At 37.2% G+C, this 15,822-nt stretch overlaps 1 pseudogene; it reads right to left on the reverse strand.

Annotated features, from left to right (window-relative positions):
• Nucleotides 1-2,570: 2,570 nt before the first annotated feature.
• Nucleotides 2,571-3,558, reverse strand: LOC129563363 (olfactory receptor 4K15-like; annotated as a pseudogene).
• Between the last annotated feature and the right edge of the window lie 12,264 nt (nucleotides 3,559-15,822).

The raw sequence follows: 15,822 nt of genomic DNA on the forward strand, positions 1-15,822 counted from the left end.
CAAAATAACTGCCTTTTCAGTTTGCTGCCCTTTAAACCAACGTTGAGACACCACATTCGGGCTCAGCAATTACCTGATTCATAACAGGTATGATGGAGGTTTTGTTCTAATTTTATTGTTATTGCTGTGCAGTCCCCTAGTCATGTCCAACTCTCTGTGACCCCGTGGACTGCAGCGCCGAGCTTCCCTGCCCTTCGCTCTCACCCGGAGTTTGCTCAGCTCACGTCCACTGAGTCAGTGATGCCTCAGTCTCACCCTTTGCTGCCCTTGTCTTATTGCCAAGTGTCTAAAGTTCATGTCTGTGTGTATAAATCTTTTATGGGTCTGCATGTAAGTGATATCATACAGTGCTTGTGTTTCTCTGTCTGACTTATTTCACTTAGCATAGCATCCTCAAACTTCATCTATGTTGGTGCAAATGGTTGAGCAGTATTCCATTGTATATATAAGTATACTGCTTCTTCTTTATCTTTTCATCTGTTGATGGACACTTAGGTTGCTTCCATATCTTGGCAATAGTAAATAATGAGTCTACAAACACTGGGGTTCATGTATCATTCTGAATTAGTGTTTGGGGAAGGAGGTTTTCTTTGAATATATATTCAGAATTGAAATTGTTTGGTCATTGGTAGCTCTATTCTTTAGTTTCTTGAGAAACCTCCATACTGTTTCCCACAGTGACTATACCAATGTACATTCACATCAACAGTAAACAAGGGTTCCCTTTTCTCCAGCTCCTCACCACTTGTTATTTATCTACCTATTGGCCATCAGCACTTCCTCTTTGGAAAAATGTCTACTCAGTTCTTCTGTCCATTTTTAAATCAGGTCATTGCTTTATTGGATGCTGAATTGTATGACACTTCTTACATATTTTGGCTGTTAACCCCTTATCAGTCATATTTGCAAATATTTTATCTCATTCAGTAGGTTGTGTTTTTGTTTTGTTGATCAGTTCCTTTGGTGTGAAAAAGCTTTTAAGTTTAATTAGGTCCCATTTGTTTATTTTTTCCTTTACTTTAGGAGGTAGGTCCAAAAAATATTGCTATGATTTATGTCAAAGTGTGTTTTGCTTATGTTTTCTTCTAGGAGTTTTATGGATCTAGTCTTATATTTAGGTCTTTAATATATTTTGAGTTTATTTTTGCATGTGGTGTTAGAATGTTCTAATTTTATTCTTTTACATGTAGCTGTCCAGTTTTTCCAGCCCCACTCATTGAAGAGACTGCCTTTATTTTTTTTTTTAACAAGATGAAATGTGTTTAGAGCAATACCTCTCGCATGGTGAATATTCTACTAGCTATTATAATGGAGTTTTCTACCACATATTCTGATACATAAAATGTATGTACTGATCAAATATCCCTTAAAAATAACTGGGAAAAGACTACTTAAAAGGAGAATATATTATTATTAGAATTACTAATTAATACTTGAAGAGGGAAATTTTAATTGCAGGAGGACAGATTAATTACTATAAAATGAGAAGAAGGAAACAGAAATGTTCCCGAAATTAAAACACTATTTATTTGAATAATTCTTCATCTGCTAACAAAATACAGAAAAGTAAATGGTTGTGCCTTGAATAGATGAGACTGTCTTTTCTCGGTGGTATATTCTTGCTTCCTTTGTTGTAGGTTAATTGACCATAAATCACTGCAGACAGTGAATGCAGCTATGAAATTAAAAGATCCTTGCTCCTTGGAAGGAAAGCTCTGACAAACCTAGACAGCATATTAAAAAGCAAAGAAATCACTTGGCCAACAAAGGTCTGAATAGGCAAAGATATGTTTTTACCAGTACTCACGTGCAGTTGTGAGCACAGAAGAATTGCTGAGTGCAGAACCGCGACGAGTTTCGAATTGTGGTGCTGGAGAAGACTCTTGAGAGTCCCTTGGACTGCAAGGAGATTGCACCAGTCAATCCTAAAGGAAATCAACCCTGAATATTCATTGGAAGGACTGATGCTGAAACTGAAACTCCAATACTTTGGCCAGCTGATGAGAAGAGCCAACTCATTGAAAAAGACTCTGATGCTGGGAAAGATTGAGGGCAAAAGGAGAAGAGGGCAGCAGAGGATGAGATGATTAGATAACACCACTGACTCAATGGACATGAATTTGAGCAAAGTCCAGGAGAAAGTGAAGGACAGGGAAGTCTGGCATGCAGCAGCCCATTAGGCCACAAAGAGTCAGACATGACTCAGCGACTAAACAATAACAAATTGACAATAATTGCATGTGTTTGTTTCTAGGCTCTCTATTCTGTTCCATTGATCTATGTGTCTGTGTTTGTGCTGGTGACATACTGATACAATTTAAATTATACAATAGTTTGTGAAATATCTTGTCACTGCAAATATAAGCAAATTAACTATAAACTATAAAACTATATCAAAAATAATTGTAGCTAGAGAATGCATAATTGTACATAAGCTTCGTTACTATAGATATTTAACAAAGAACATGTATTACCTTTATCACTTTAAGCAAATCAAGTATTTTTAAAAAACGATGGTGGTCACCAAGAAAGGAGACAATCCGTGTTTCCTTGAGTATATTTCTGTCTACTCACCTCAACACGTCTAGTCTTAGGGGAGAGAGTTGAGAAGGCAGCCTGGAACATACATAGCGGGTCTTCAGTTTACGCATTGCCAATTTCACCTGTTTCTCAATGTGTAGATAATGGGGTTCAGTACAGGTGTGAACACTGTAGAGAACACAGAAAGGACTTTATCCACTGGGAAGCTGCTGAAAGGCCAGGCATAGATGAAGATACAGGGCCCAAAAAAGAGGGTAAGCACAGTGATGTGGGCAGTCAGAGCGCTGCGGGCCTTGGTCATGTCCACTGAGGAACGGCGTTGCACAGTGACCAGGATGACCGCGTAGGAGACCAGCAAGAGCAGGAATGAAGCCACCCCCATGAGACCACTGTCCAAAGCATCAAAATTTCAGGGACATACGTATCCAAGCAGGCAAGTTTGATGACCAAAATAAGGCCACAGTAATAACTGTTAACAACATTTAGACCACAGAAGGGCAGGTTTACAGTGAAAGCTAGTTGGCTCAAGGAGTGCATGACCCCAATCACCCAAGAGCCTACTACCAGACCTGTACATTTGCACAAGTTCATGATGGTTGCATAATGGAGAGGTTTGCATATGGCTCCATATCTGTCATATGCCATAGCTACAAGGAGCACCATCTCACCACCAGCAAAGACATGGAGTAAGAATATCTGGGCCATGCAGCCCTCGAAGGAGATGGTCTCGGGTTCATGAAGGAAATCATGAATCATCTTGGGGGTTGCATAAGTGGCCAGAAAGACATCAAAAATGGAAAGATTACTGAGCATTATGTACATAGGTGTATGCAGGGCAGGTTCAGAGATCACTGTGAGTACCATGAGGAGGTTGCCCAGCACAACGAGGATATACAAGAAATTAAACAACATGAAAAAGAAATACTGGAGTTCCCAGGAACTGGAGAGCCCCAGCAACACAAATTCAGCCACCCTAGAATTATTTTCTTGGTTCATGAAGTACCTACAAAGAGAAACATTGATTTTTATCAAGAGCAAGAAAAGTAGACCCTGATCCTAAAGGGTTCTTCTCAACATTCATTTAAAATGCTCTGGAGTTGCTCCTAATAGAAAATATTTTATCTATAATTTTAACAAAGAGATTCTTCTCTCAATTATCCTTACTGATGAAGGATAGCTAAGAGGTGCAGATGCAGTAAATCAACACTTTATTTTATACATTTGTGCGTCAAATATGATGCTAAGCAAAAAAATAAATCTACATTGCAAATACAACAATTAATAGCAGGAGCTAAGGTATCCAGAATTTTGTATTGCCTTCTTGCCTGGCTAATTTTCATTATCCATTTGGGATTGTCCACAAGCAGCTTCAATTCTTAGAGAAGTCTCAGAGGCCACACTTACAAGGAAAGAACTGTGATTTTTACTGTGAGGGTCTCTCTCCTCTTGCCTCTGTCCTTTCTCTATTACTTAATTTCCACTACCACATCATTAAAACCATTTAATATATGTTGTCTCTGAAGTTATTATAGCTGTTTTGGTTTGAAATACGGTCCTTTGAAGCTAACATTGTATCATATGAAAAGAAGTAAACTGAGATGACCAGAATATAGTACAGAATATCAACAGATAAGGTGACAGCCATGAAATGCAAAGATCTGATTTATTAACATAGATCATTTGAAGGCCAAGTGTATCATTTCACTTATCAATTCAGAAACCTTCCAAAAGATGATTTATATTCAGTATATGGAATTTCTAGGTTTTGTCTAGAATTTCTCAGACCTAGTGAAATAAGATATCTCCTTTAAAAAATATCCAGCTACACAATGATTTCTAATTAGACAAAAGTTGAGATAAGCAATAAGTGAAAACACGAATAACAAGATAATACACAATTGAGCAAATAAACATTTTGTCAATAGATTATAAAATAATCCTTTCTGACTATGTTCTCTCTGCAGCTTCTTTGGAAGAATGCAGAGAGAGCTTTTAAGAAGATAGATAAGACTTTGAGAATTCCTTAAAAAAAATATGTTTGTTTTTTTTTAAGAAAAAGTTTCTCACTTTTCATTTTCTATGTTATAATTAGAAGTGATAAGGGTCAGTATCTATAAAAAATAGTGTAAAAAGCATAATGTCAGTGGGCAAAACTGTTTAGTTTGGAAGTGTTTTCACATACATTTTGTGTGCATTAAAGTACTTATAATAATCTGGTGAGGAGATGATTATTGTCCATATTTTTCATATGTGGAAATTGAGTATTAGAAAAGTTAACTAATGTGCTCAATATTATATTACTAGTCAGCAACACATCCAGAACCTTATCCCAGGGCTTTAAAACCCTTACCACAATCCTTGATAATAGAGTCTCTAATAGAATCTAAAAAGTATGGTTTAAGAGTTTGTCACAAATGGAATTATCCAGATTGGAGGATGACAGGAGCTGAGTTTAGACAGTTGATGTAAAATCGCATTTAATATTATTTAATGTACCATAAATGAACTTGAAAATAAGGGCCCTTTCTAGTTAAAAAGATAGGAGGTCATATATATTTGGTTAATGCATTTTGCTTAAAGAGATAAGTTTAAGTTTAAAATGTATTAGCCTGGAAAATTTTACTCTTTGATAATATTTTCTAGATGAGTTATTGCTATGTGACGCTTTGCAAAGATTCTCCCAAAAATGTGAATGTAAAAAAGTAATCAAGAGAATGAACAATGAATGCTGTGATGAAATAACCTAAACATTCCAAAGGATATTTAGGTCACTAACTGTCACTTGGAGTGGAACGGGCATCCTCTATTGCATTCTCTTGTGGGGAAGGGAATTTGTATCCAAAAGGAGTAAGTATAGGTCTAAGAAAGCATTCTTGATCATACCTTTTAATTTTGTCAGTCTCCTATGAAATGACAACTCTCTATTCGTGAAATTGAATGAGAAATTAATGAATGTGGAAGAAGGAGAAGAAAAATGCCAGAAATCCTCAGGGAGAGTAACACTGTATCCTACTGAGTGCCATTTTTGTCTATGTGTTGGACTGGACTGGGATGAACCGCTATAAATACAAAATGTTATGGAGAAAGAACTGGCAACCCACTCCAGTATTCTTGCCTGGAGAATCCCATGGACAGAGAAACCGGGCAGGCTACTGCCTATGGGGTTACACAGAGTCGGACACACCTAAAGCAACTTAGCATGCACATGGATATGCCTCTAGAAAACCTCCTCTGCTCAGAAGACCTTAAAATAAAATTTAAAATTTAGCTTAAATATTATAGATACAGATCCTTAAACCATTTTCCATCATAATCAAAGTAAAATTTTATGTGCCAGACAAACATGGATGTAAATATAATGTGGTTGAGGCAAAAGAATTTCAACTAAATTGTAAGTCCAAGTGTCACAAGTCATTGCTCCAAGTTTCTTTCTCTAGTTAAAGGTCCCAACCCTTTTTAAAGAAAGAAATCCCGAGCAAGTGGATCAAGCAAGTGCTTGACACTAAATGAAGAAAACCTACCAAGTTTACTTATCTGCAGATCTCAAGAAAGTTGAAACAAGTTTTGGTTTCTTTCAAATTAAATGCTCCTATAACAAAGCTGAATCAGATGTAAAACTATAAAAAAAATATTGACTTAGACAAACCACCTCTTCTTTACAACACTTTATTTCACCTTTTGCTCAATTTATTATTTCTCTATTTGGTTCAGTACTAGGGAATGAACTGGGACTGTGGGAGGTCTAATGTGTCCCATGGTGATTCTTTGTCATTAGACGTTTGCTGGTTTGTTGAATAGAGAAAATGGTTTCAGTTCAGAGAGCCAAATCATTTTCCGTTTTCCCTCAGCTCCCAGAGCTCTGACCTTGCATCTTACCTCTACTGATAACAGGCACTGTGTTTCAAATTGATTTAGGGAAATCTGACACAAGAACTTATGAAATATTTTATGAAGAATTGAATCTTTAGTGATATTTTCCACCTTAATGAGAATATGGAAAAACTCAGCAGAGAACATCTGATCCCTCCAATAAGAATATATAATAAAGTCCTCTTTTAATCTCAACTATTAAAAATCATTAATAGAGCATTCAATGTGAATATATTTGCATACTTAGCATAAATCCTGTTTATAACATATTATATGAAAATATCATAACCTGGATTTGATGTTCTCATTTTTTAATGTAGGAGTTTTACCCATAGATTTACAAGTGAAACTGACCTGTAGTGTTTTGAAGTTGTGCTATCTATATCCAGTTTTGGTGCTGAGACAATGAAAGACTCATAAAATGAGTCAAAATACTCAGAAAAGAATTTTTATTCCCTGGCATTATCTGTTCTGAGGTTTTGGAAGATTTTGTACTTAAAATTGAATGTGTCCTGTGATTTATAGGGTAGCATCTTTAACCTCTTTTTCAGTGTGTTCCATATCTATTGATGTCTTCAGTTTTCTTCTTCTCCTTAAGAAAATGTGGTAACTTATGCTTTTTTAGGAAATCAACAAATTCGTTTGGGTAAATCTGTCATCTTCTACTTTTATATAATATTCTTTAATTATTTAATCTCCTCAGCATGTGAATTGATGGCCATTTTCTAATCTCCAATGATTACATGGATAGCATAAGTCCTTTTTATTTTATTCAGTCCTGGTCTTTTCTTTCCCTTTTTTGGCCTGTCCAAGAACTATTGGGTTGGCCAAAAAGTTACTTTGGAGTTTTCCATAAGATGTTATGGAAAAACCCAAATGAACTTTTTTTTTACCAACTCAGTATATTTTTCTTTCACTGATAAATGCACTAAGTCATTTGTTTTTATTTGAAGAACTTCTGTTTTAAAAGTAGAACTATACTGAAATATCATCTCTCACATACTGGCAAAAAGTTAAGATTTCATATCATACTGTCTTGACCAGGCTAGAGACACTCTCAAATACAGCAAGTGGGTTGCAAAATGCAGAAACTTATAGAAGTGCAGTTAGCAGTATCTATAAAATCATATACACCATTGACCCTTGCATTCAGCAATTTTACTTTGAAGCATAGAGAAAAAACCACAATGAGACATATGTTGATGAGAATTGAAGCTGGGTAGTGAATACATGGAGAGGAACATGTAGACATTTTCTTGGGTCTTGTATATTTCCTCAATATTCAATTATTAAGAAGTTAAAAAGTGACTTCTGCTTTTAACTATATTTATATAACAAATTCTTTGTGTTATATAGATTCTTTTGTTGTCCTGTATTAAAAGCTTCTTGAGTTAAAGTCCAACTCAATTTGAACTCATTTCATAACAATGTATTAGTGCATCTCTTCATCAAATGGTCATTGAATACCAACTAATTTTCAGTTACTGAACTAGAAGTTAGGAATACATTGGGGTACATGATAATACAGTTCCTGACTTCACAGGATATGTATATTCTAAGGCAGAGAGCAGGTGTCTTAACAAAGAACTAAAGTAAAATCGTACTTGTTTTACCACAGAAGAAGTAGAGAGTGGTGTGGGTACATTATAGAAGTTATGGTCTTAATAAGAAATTTATGGAATATTTCAGCTGATATATAAAGAATGAGCCAAATTCAGCCAGGTTGGTGGATAGATTGGGAACATTTTCAATCAGAAAATAAGCCAGTGTCTATATGTAGAGAGGCAAAATTTGGTGAAGATGTAAAATTAAAGAATTAAACAAAATGTAATATGGCTTAAATCTAGAGTGTATAGGATTTACCTGTATAAGAAATATTACATAGTGTTAAATTTTCTCCTAGGAAAATTAAAAAGCCATTGGGAGGAAAGCCCTGAATTATTAAAGGGAGTAGCATGATCAGACAGACACGGGACACATAGCAATCAAATCACCAACTTTTAGCTGCACCATATCAACCATCGAATTAGATGTAAATGAATTGCACACTCCAGTGAAGAGATGATCAGAGTAGAAAAATAGAAGACCCGATTTTATGCTGTCAATTATAAGCTGTCAACCCACTTTAGATGCCACACCTTCTCAGTCATCAATCTTGCTGACATACATTCAACTTCAGCTTCAGAAGCAACAACCTACCTTCTGTACTTAGTATTTTCCACTGTCTAATTATTGTGTAAAGTCTGATCTTTATAATGAATTCCTTATTTCATGTCACTCTTAGTAGTTCAGCTATCCTCATAAAATCCAAACTGATATTTGGATTTTATAGTTGTTCAGAAACAAAATTTTGCAGAAGCCCTTTTCTTCTAGTATCCTCATTGGTTTTCAGCTAGATTCACAGAAAGAGCCATAGGAAATTTCATTATTTTCTGCTCTTTATAAATTTTATCCATTACTTTTTTATAATTTTTATCCTTTTACTCTTTCATTCTTCATTAGTTTTTTTCTCCCTAATTCCTTTTTTTTTAAATAATTTGATTTATTTATTTTTGTCTGTCCTGGGTCTTCATTGCTGCTTGGGCTTTTCTCTAGTTGCTGCCAGCAGGGGCTACTCTCTAGCTGCAATATGCAGGTTTATCTTGCAGTGGTTTCTCCTAATGTGGAGCTCGGGCTTCAGGGTACTTGGGTTTCAGTAGCCGCAATGTGTGCGCTCAGTAGCTGTGGGTTCCGGGGCTATAGAGTACAGGTTCAATAGTTGTGGCCCATGGGCTTAGTTGCTCCATGGCTTGTGGGATCTTCCCAGATCAGGGATAGAACCTGTGTCTCCTACATTGACAGGTGAATTCTCTACCACTGAGCCACCAAGGAAGCCCCCCAACCCCCACTGCTAATTTCTTATATAGAACACTAAGTTTACAATTTCATCTATATTTTAACATGGTATTTATAACTGAAAATGTTCCCTGGAACTTTGGTAGCTGGTAAAGAATCTGCCTGCAATGAAGGAGACCCCAGTTCATTCTTGGGTCAGAAAGTTCCCCTGGAGAAGAGATAAGATACCTATTTCAGTATTCTTGGGCTTCCCTGGTGGCTTAGATGGTACACAATCCACCTGCAATGTGGGAGACTTGGGTTCAGTCCCTGGGTTGGGAAGATCCCCTGGAGAAGGGAATGACAACCCACTCCAGTACGGTTGCCTGGAGAATCCCATGGGTAGAGGAGCCTGGCGGGCTACAGTCTATGGGGTGGCAAAAAGTAGGACATGACTGAGTGACTAAGCATAGTACCCTATTTGTATTACCAAGCTCTAAATGTTTTTTTTCATTGCCATTATGTTTTTTTTTAAACTCATGACTTACCTACAAAATTCTTTTTCTTATTTCCAAAGGCACAGGGTTCTATTTTTTTTTTTTAAGGGGAAGGGGGTTGGGGAAGGGAAGACTATTATCATTTCATATTTTATTGAATTGTAATTAGATAATGCATTGTATAATAATAGAATTTCTTGTATTTATTGAGACTCTAAAGCCCACATGTTAATTACATTTTTGTAAATGGTACGTGAATTCCTGGAAAGAGCACACATTCTTTAGTTTTCAGGAGTTAGTGTTCTGTAGATGAATCTTTGCAGATTTTTTTCCACAATTGTTGGAAAACCATGTGATTTGTAAGTTATTGAGAAAGTATTTTTAAACAGCATCTTGGATTAAGAGAATCTGCATAGTCTTTGGAAATTAAGAAAAAGCTGAAAAGTTGCCATTAATGCTTATATTACCATTCTTGTTTTGCTGTTGTTGGCAGGTGATTTATAAAGAAGATGGAGGCATTGCTATGTGAATTGGAAGTGCTGGCTAGTACATTCAGTGGCAGAAGGTAACCTTTTTCCTCTTAAAGCAGACATTTTTAGAGTGCAGTCAGGTTAGAACATTAATGTGGATCAATGTTTGAAAGTTTATTTCATTATGAAACATTTTTACAACAAATGAACAAGGAAATGAACCATTAGTCCAAGAGGCCAAAACTGTACTGTGGACAGATTACCTTATATAATTAGCCAGAAACAGCTATCCCCTAGGCCAATGGTCCCCAATGTTTTTGGCACCAGGAACTGATTTTATGGAAGACAGTTTTTCCACAAACAGGGGTTGGGGATGGTTTCAGGATGATTCAAATGCGTTACATCTCTTGTGCACTTTATTTTTATTGTCCTGGAGAAGGGAAAGGCAACCCACTCCAGTGTTCTTGGTCTTCCCTAGTGGGTCAGATGGTAAAGAATTTGCCTGCAATGTGGGAGACCTGGGTTCAATCCCTGGGTTGGGAATGTACCCTGGAGAAGGGAACGGCAACCCACCCCAGTATTCTTGCCTGGAAAATTCCATTGACAGAGGAGCCTGGCTGGCTACAGTCCATGGGGTCACAAAGAGTCAGACACGACTGAGCGACTTTCACTCACTCTCTTGTTTCTGTCGTAATTACATCAGCTCCACCTCAGATCATCAGGCATGATCCCGGAGTTTGAAGACACCTGCCCTAGACCACAGAAAAAGGAGTAGTGATCTGGTTCAGAGAAAGCCCTCAGTCTCTATAAATGTTTTTCTCCCCTTTCTTTTCGGGTGTGCTTTACTATTGAGATTTAGGTAAAACAAGCACAGAGAAAGGTCAATCTCTGCCTTGCTTGAGCTAGTTCACAATATATTCACTTATTTCCTTTGTTTTCTTTTAGAGCAAAGAAGAGCCATGTAGTCTCTTTGCAGAAAAATTATTTTAATTACTTCAGTGCAGACTTAATTTTCTCCATTTGTGAAAGCCTGTGTGAAATGAGAGATAGGGACAGCAGATACAAAATGACTCCAGGATCCAAATAGGATCTCTACTGATGAGGATAAGTTCTCAAGGGCTTCTGGGTTCAAGTTCTGTTTTTGATCTGAGAAGTAGTTATAATCGTGAGTGCCTTATATTTCATTAGGGTATGCATTTGTTGTATTTTTTAACCTTGGTTTTACTGTACAACAAAAAGGTTATGGTGATAAAAAATGAATATTAGTATGACAGACATTATTGATTGACTGAGCCTCCAATCCATCCTCCTCCAGGATGTTTTCTGTTGCATAAAAAACTTGAAATCTATAAACTGCTGTTTTTAGCGAAGGTTTTCTGTGCAAATTAGGTTCCACCAATTAGATGCACCAACATGAGCTTAAGAAGGCTGGCTCGAGGCAGATGGTAGCACCAACGTAATCACTGCTGGTGAGCAAGATGATGAGATGCAAGAGAGAAGTAATTGTGGCAGCCTGGCCTGTATTCTAGTGACTTTGCACTAGCTGCATGGGTGTTGAGGATAGTGAGGTAGCGGCAGCAGCATAAGGATCGAAGCTTTTCACCTTCAAATCTCACTACTGGGGTCTATTCTGGAACCCAACAACACTAGTAGTAACCCCCAAGTCCTACTTCTCTGTTTGTTCCAGTGGTTTGGTAAATATCTAATGCAGTGATATGCCAGCTGGATGAAGCACAAGCTGGAATCAAGACTGCTGAGGGAAATAGCAATAACCTCAGATATGCAGATGACACCTCTTTTACGGCAGAAAATGAAGAGGAACTGAAGAGCCTCTTGATGAAAGTGAAAGAGGAGAGTGAAAAAGTTGGCTTAAAATTCAACATTCAAAAAACTAAGATTATGGTACCCAGTCCCATCACTTCATGGCAAATAGATGCAGAAAAAAGGAAACAGTGAGAGACTTTATTTGGGGGGGCTCCAAAATCACTGCAGATGATGACTATAGCCATGAAATTAAAAGACACTTGCTTCTTGGAAGAAAAGCTATGACCAAACTAGACAGCATATTAAAAAACAGAGACATTACTTTACCAACAAAAGTCCATCTAATCAAAGCTATGGTTTTTCCAGGAGTCATGTATGGATGTGAGAGATGAACTATAAAGAAAACTGAACACCGAAGAATTGATGCTTTTGAACTGTGGTGTTGGAGAAGACTCTTGAGAGTCCTTTGGACTGCAAGGAGAGAGATCCAACCAGTCCCATCCTAAAGGAAATCAGTCCCGAATATTCATTGGAAGGACTGATGCTGAAGCTGAAACTGCAATCCATTGGCCACCTGATGCAAAGAGCTGACTCATTTGAAAAGACCCTGGTGCTGGGAAAGATTGAAAGCAGGAGAAGGGGATAACAAAGGATGAGATGGTTGGACGGCATCACCGACTCAATGGACATGAGCTTGAGTGAACTCCAGGAGTTGATGATGGACAGGGAGGCCTGGTGTGCTGTGATTCATGGGGTCGCAAAGAGTCGGACACCACTGAGCAACTGAACTGAACTGAACTGAACTGAATGCAGTGATCCGCAACATTTTGGGCACCAGGGACTGATTTCATGGAAGACAGTTTTTCCAAGACCTGTTTGGGTGTTGGGGGGTAGTTCAGGTGGTAATGCAAGCTATAGGAAGCAATGGGAGCAGTGGTTTCTGTTTTCTTCACTGAAGGCTAAGTAATATAATTATACCAGACAAGATGAAAAAGTTAGTAGATACATATTTAATTGGATTAAAACAAATTTGTAAGTGTGCTTTCAAGCACTGGCATTTTCAGTCTAAGATACACTTTCTCCTTTCAGTTTCCTTTGGTGGGTGGTGGATGATGAAAAGGGGAAAACTGAACTTTTATTGATGGCTTCAGAGTCTCAGCACAATTATAAGGCAAAAACCAGGGTCAGGCAAATTGCTGATAGGCTAGAGATTAGTAGCCATAAAAAGGCTACTAGAGATAAGAAAAAACCTGGACCCTCTAGGCCTGAATATTTTCTTGAATAACAAAGCAAATTTTAAAGAGATAGTAAATGTAAATCTCCATACACTGGCAATGTAACTCACTAGAGTAAAATATAAAACACAAACATGATACTTTAGTACATGCTATTAATAGATGTTGGGATTCGTGCTTGTGTATATGTATACATGTTTGTATTTAACAAAAATCAGAAAGAAGCAGATACAATGTCAACTAAATTATACCAGCAACCATACAGATTGCATCAACCCATGATCCATGTCACAGTTCCAAACTTATTTGGATGTCGGTTCTTCTGAATCCATCATAAGTTGTGCATATTTACCTCATGGTATAACTAATAGCATTGCACATAATTCACAATAAGAAGTACACTGATCTTTATAAATTACTCATCACTACTGAAGCAAATAAGAAAGACTGTCAAATTGCTCAGTGGATTTTACTGGCATCTGAGAGTAAATTACCAGAGTAAAATATAAAAATGCAAGACGTTCACATGAATTATATTTACATGACTGCTTTTTCCTCCTTGTTTCCCATCTGGATGCATCATCCAAAAATAACCAAGTAAAATAATAAGGAAAACATGGGAAGAGAATAAGGTTATTTCAACTTTCTCGTCAATTTTGCTTTAAGTGTTTTGTTTAAAAGTTCATTTGAAAAGCAAGGTTATTTTGCTTTTCATTGTTGTTGGTCATTGTTTAAGTTTGGAAACACATCTACAAAGAGTATAAACATGTTGAAATGATAGCATCTACCAAGAACTTCTTCCACTTGGCACCAGAGTCCAGTAATCGCATTATCCCATGCCTTTATCAATGCAGAAAAATTCTTCACATAAACACAAGTTCATATACAAGTTATACTTATCTAAGTTAGTATTCACTAATCTGTGCATTTATCTATGTCTTCACGTTAATAATACAGAGGATCAAGCATCACCTTTCTTATTCCGGCCATAATTGTGGTGAAAATCCAGTTTAAGATCAATTATTTAATAATTATACATTGTATAGAAGCAATCACATAGTAGTAAAACAACAATTTAGAAGTTCTCTTGATTCACAAAAATTATTACCAGTGAGAAAAACAAGTTTCTAGAGTTTTGAATTAATATTAGAACCAGTGTAGTTTTCTAGTGGAAGATACTTTTAATTTTCCTAGTTAATTAACACACATTAATTTTATGTACATATATACAGACATAAGGAGCTTCCCTGGTAGCTCAGTGGTAAAGAATCCTCTTGCCAATACAGGAGATGTGGGTTCAATCCTTGGGTCGGGAAGATTCACTGGAGGAGGAAATGGCAACCCAGTATTCTTGCCTGGGAAATCCCATGGACAGAGGAGCTTGGCAGGCCATAGTCCATGGGGTCGCAAAGAGTCAGATACAACTTAGCAACTGGACAACAACAATAACAATACAGACACAAATATTTTAAATTTATAAAATAAAAATTTACCTGTCAAATTAAACATGTCAATTGTTAGCTTAGGAAAGTACCAAGTTCCTTAAAAATACCCAGAGTTGTTTAGAATTATATTTTAATAACATTTATTGAATGCATATTATGTGCTTTATATGAATAACTTCCTTTATTCCTTAAAAAACGCTGTGATGTAGGTACCATTACCATGTTCTTTTACAGATGCAGAAACGAGGCAAAGGTACGTTATGTATCTTGCCCAAGTTTACAGCACCAACAAGCAGTAAAACAGGCATTTAACCCTGGTAGAAACATGCCCGAGTCTAACATTTTTGTAGAAGTCTAACCTCTACACTCAGGGTAGATCCAGGTTCTGCAGAGCCTAGAGTTTAGGTAATATAAGGTGACCTCTAAAAGAAAAAAAGAGTCAAAATTAGTGAACAAGTTGTTGCTGGGATCCATTCCAGAGCTTTTGAAGAAACGCATGCAGAGGAGGGGTCTAAACCTTAACCTTCAATGCAAATCCACCATCATTACACTGTATAATATTTTGAAATGTTCCTCAAATATTTTTGGAAGTATATACAGTGTATATCATTTTTGGATTTTATTGTCATTAGTTCAGTTCAGTTCAGTCTCTCAGTCGTGTCCGACTCTTTGCGACCCCATGAATCACAGCACGCCAGGCCTCCCTGTCCATCAGCAACTCCCGGAGTTCACTCAAACTCATGTCCACAGAGTTGGTGATGCCATCCAGCCATCTCATTCTCTGTTGTCCCCGCCTCCTCCCGCCCCCAATCCCTCCCAGCATCAGAGTCTTTTCCAGGGAGTCAACTCGTCGCATGAGGTGGCCAAAGTATTGCACTTTCAGCTTTAGCATCAGTCCTTCCAATGAACACCCAGGGTTGATCTCCTTTAGAATGGACTGCTTGGATCTCCTTGCAGTCCAAGGGACTCTCAAGAGTCTTCTCCAGCACCACAGTTTAAAAGCAACAATTCTTCGGTGATCAGCTTTCTTCACAGTCCAACTCTCACATCCATACATGACCACGGGAAAAACCATAGCCTTGACTAGATGGACCTTGGTTGGCAAAGTAATGTCTATGCTTTTTTGATATGCTATCTAGGTTGGTCATAACTTTCCTTTATATCCAATTCCTTAGTGTTTTACAAT

Source organism: Moschus berezovskii, chromosome 9 (genome assembly GCF_049115385.1).
Source record: "Moschus berezovskii isolate FMDL1 chromosome 9, NW_MosBer_1.0, whole genome shotgun sequence".
NCBI classification, from domain to species: Eukaryota; Metazoa; Chordata; class Mammalia; order Artiodactyla; family Moschidae; genus Moschus; species Moschus berezovskii.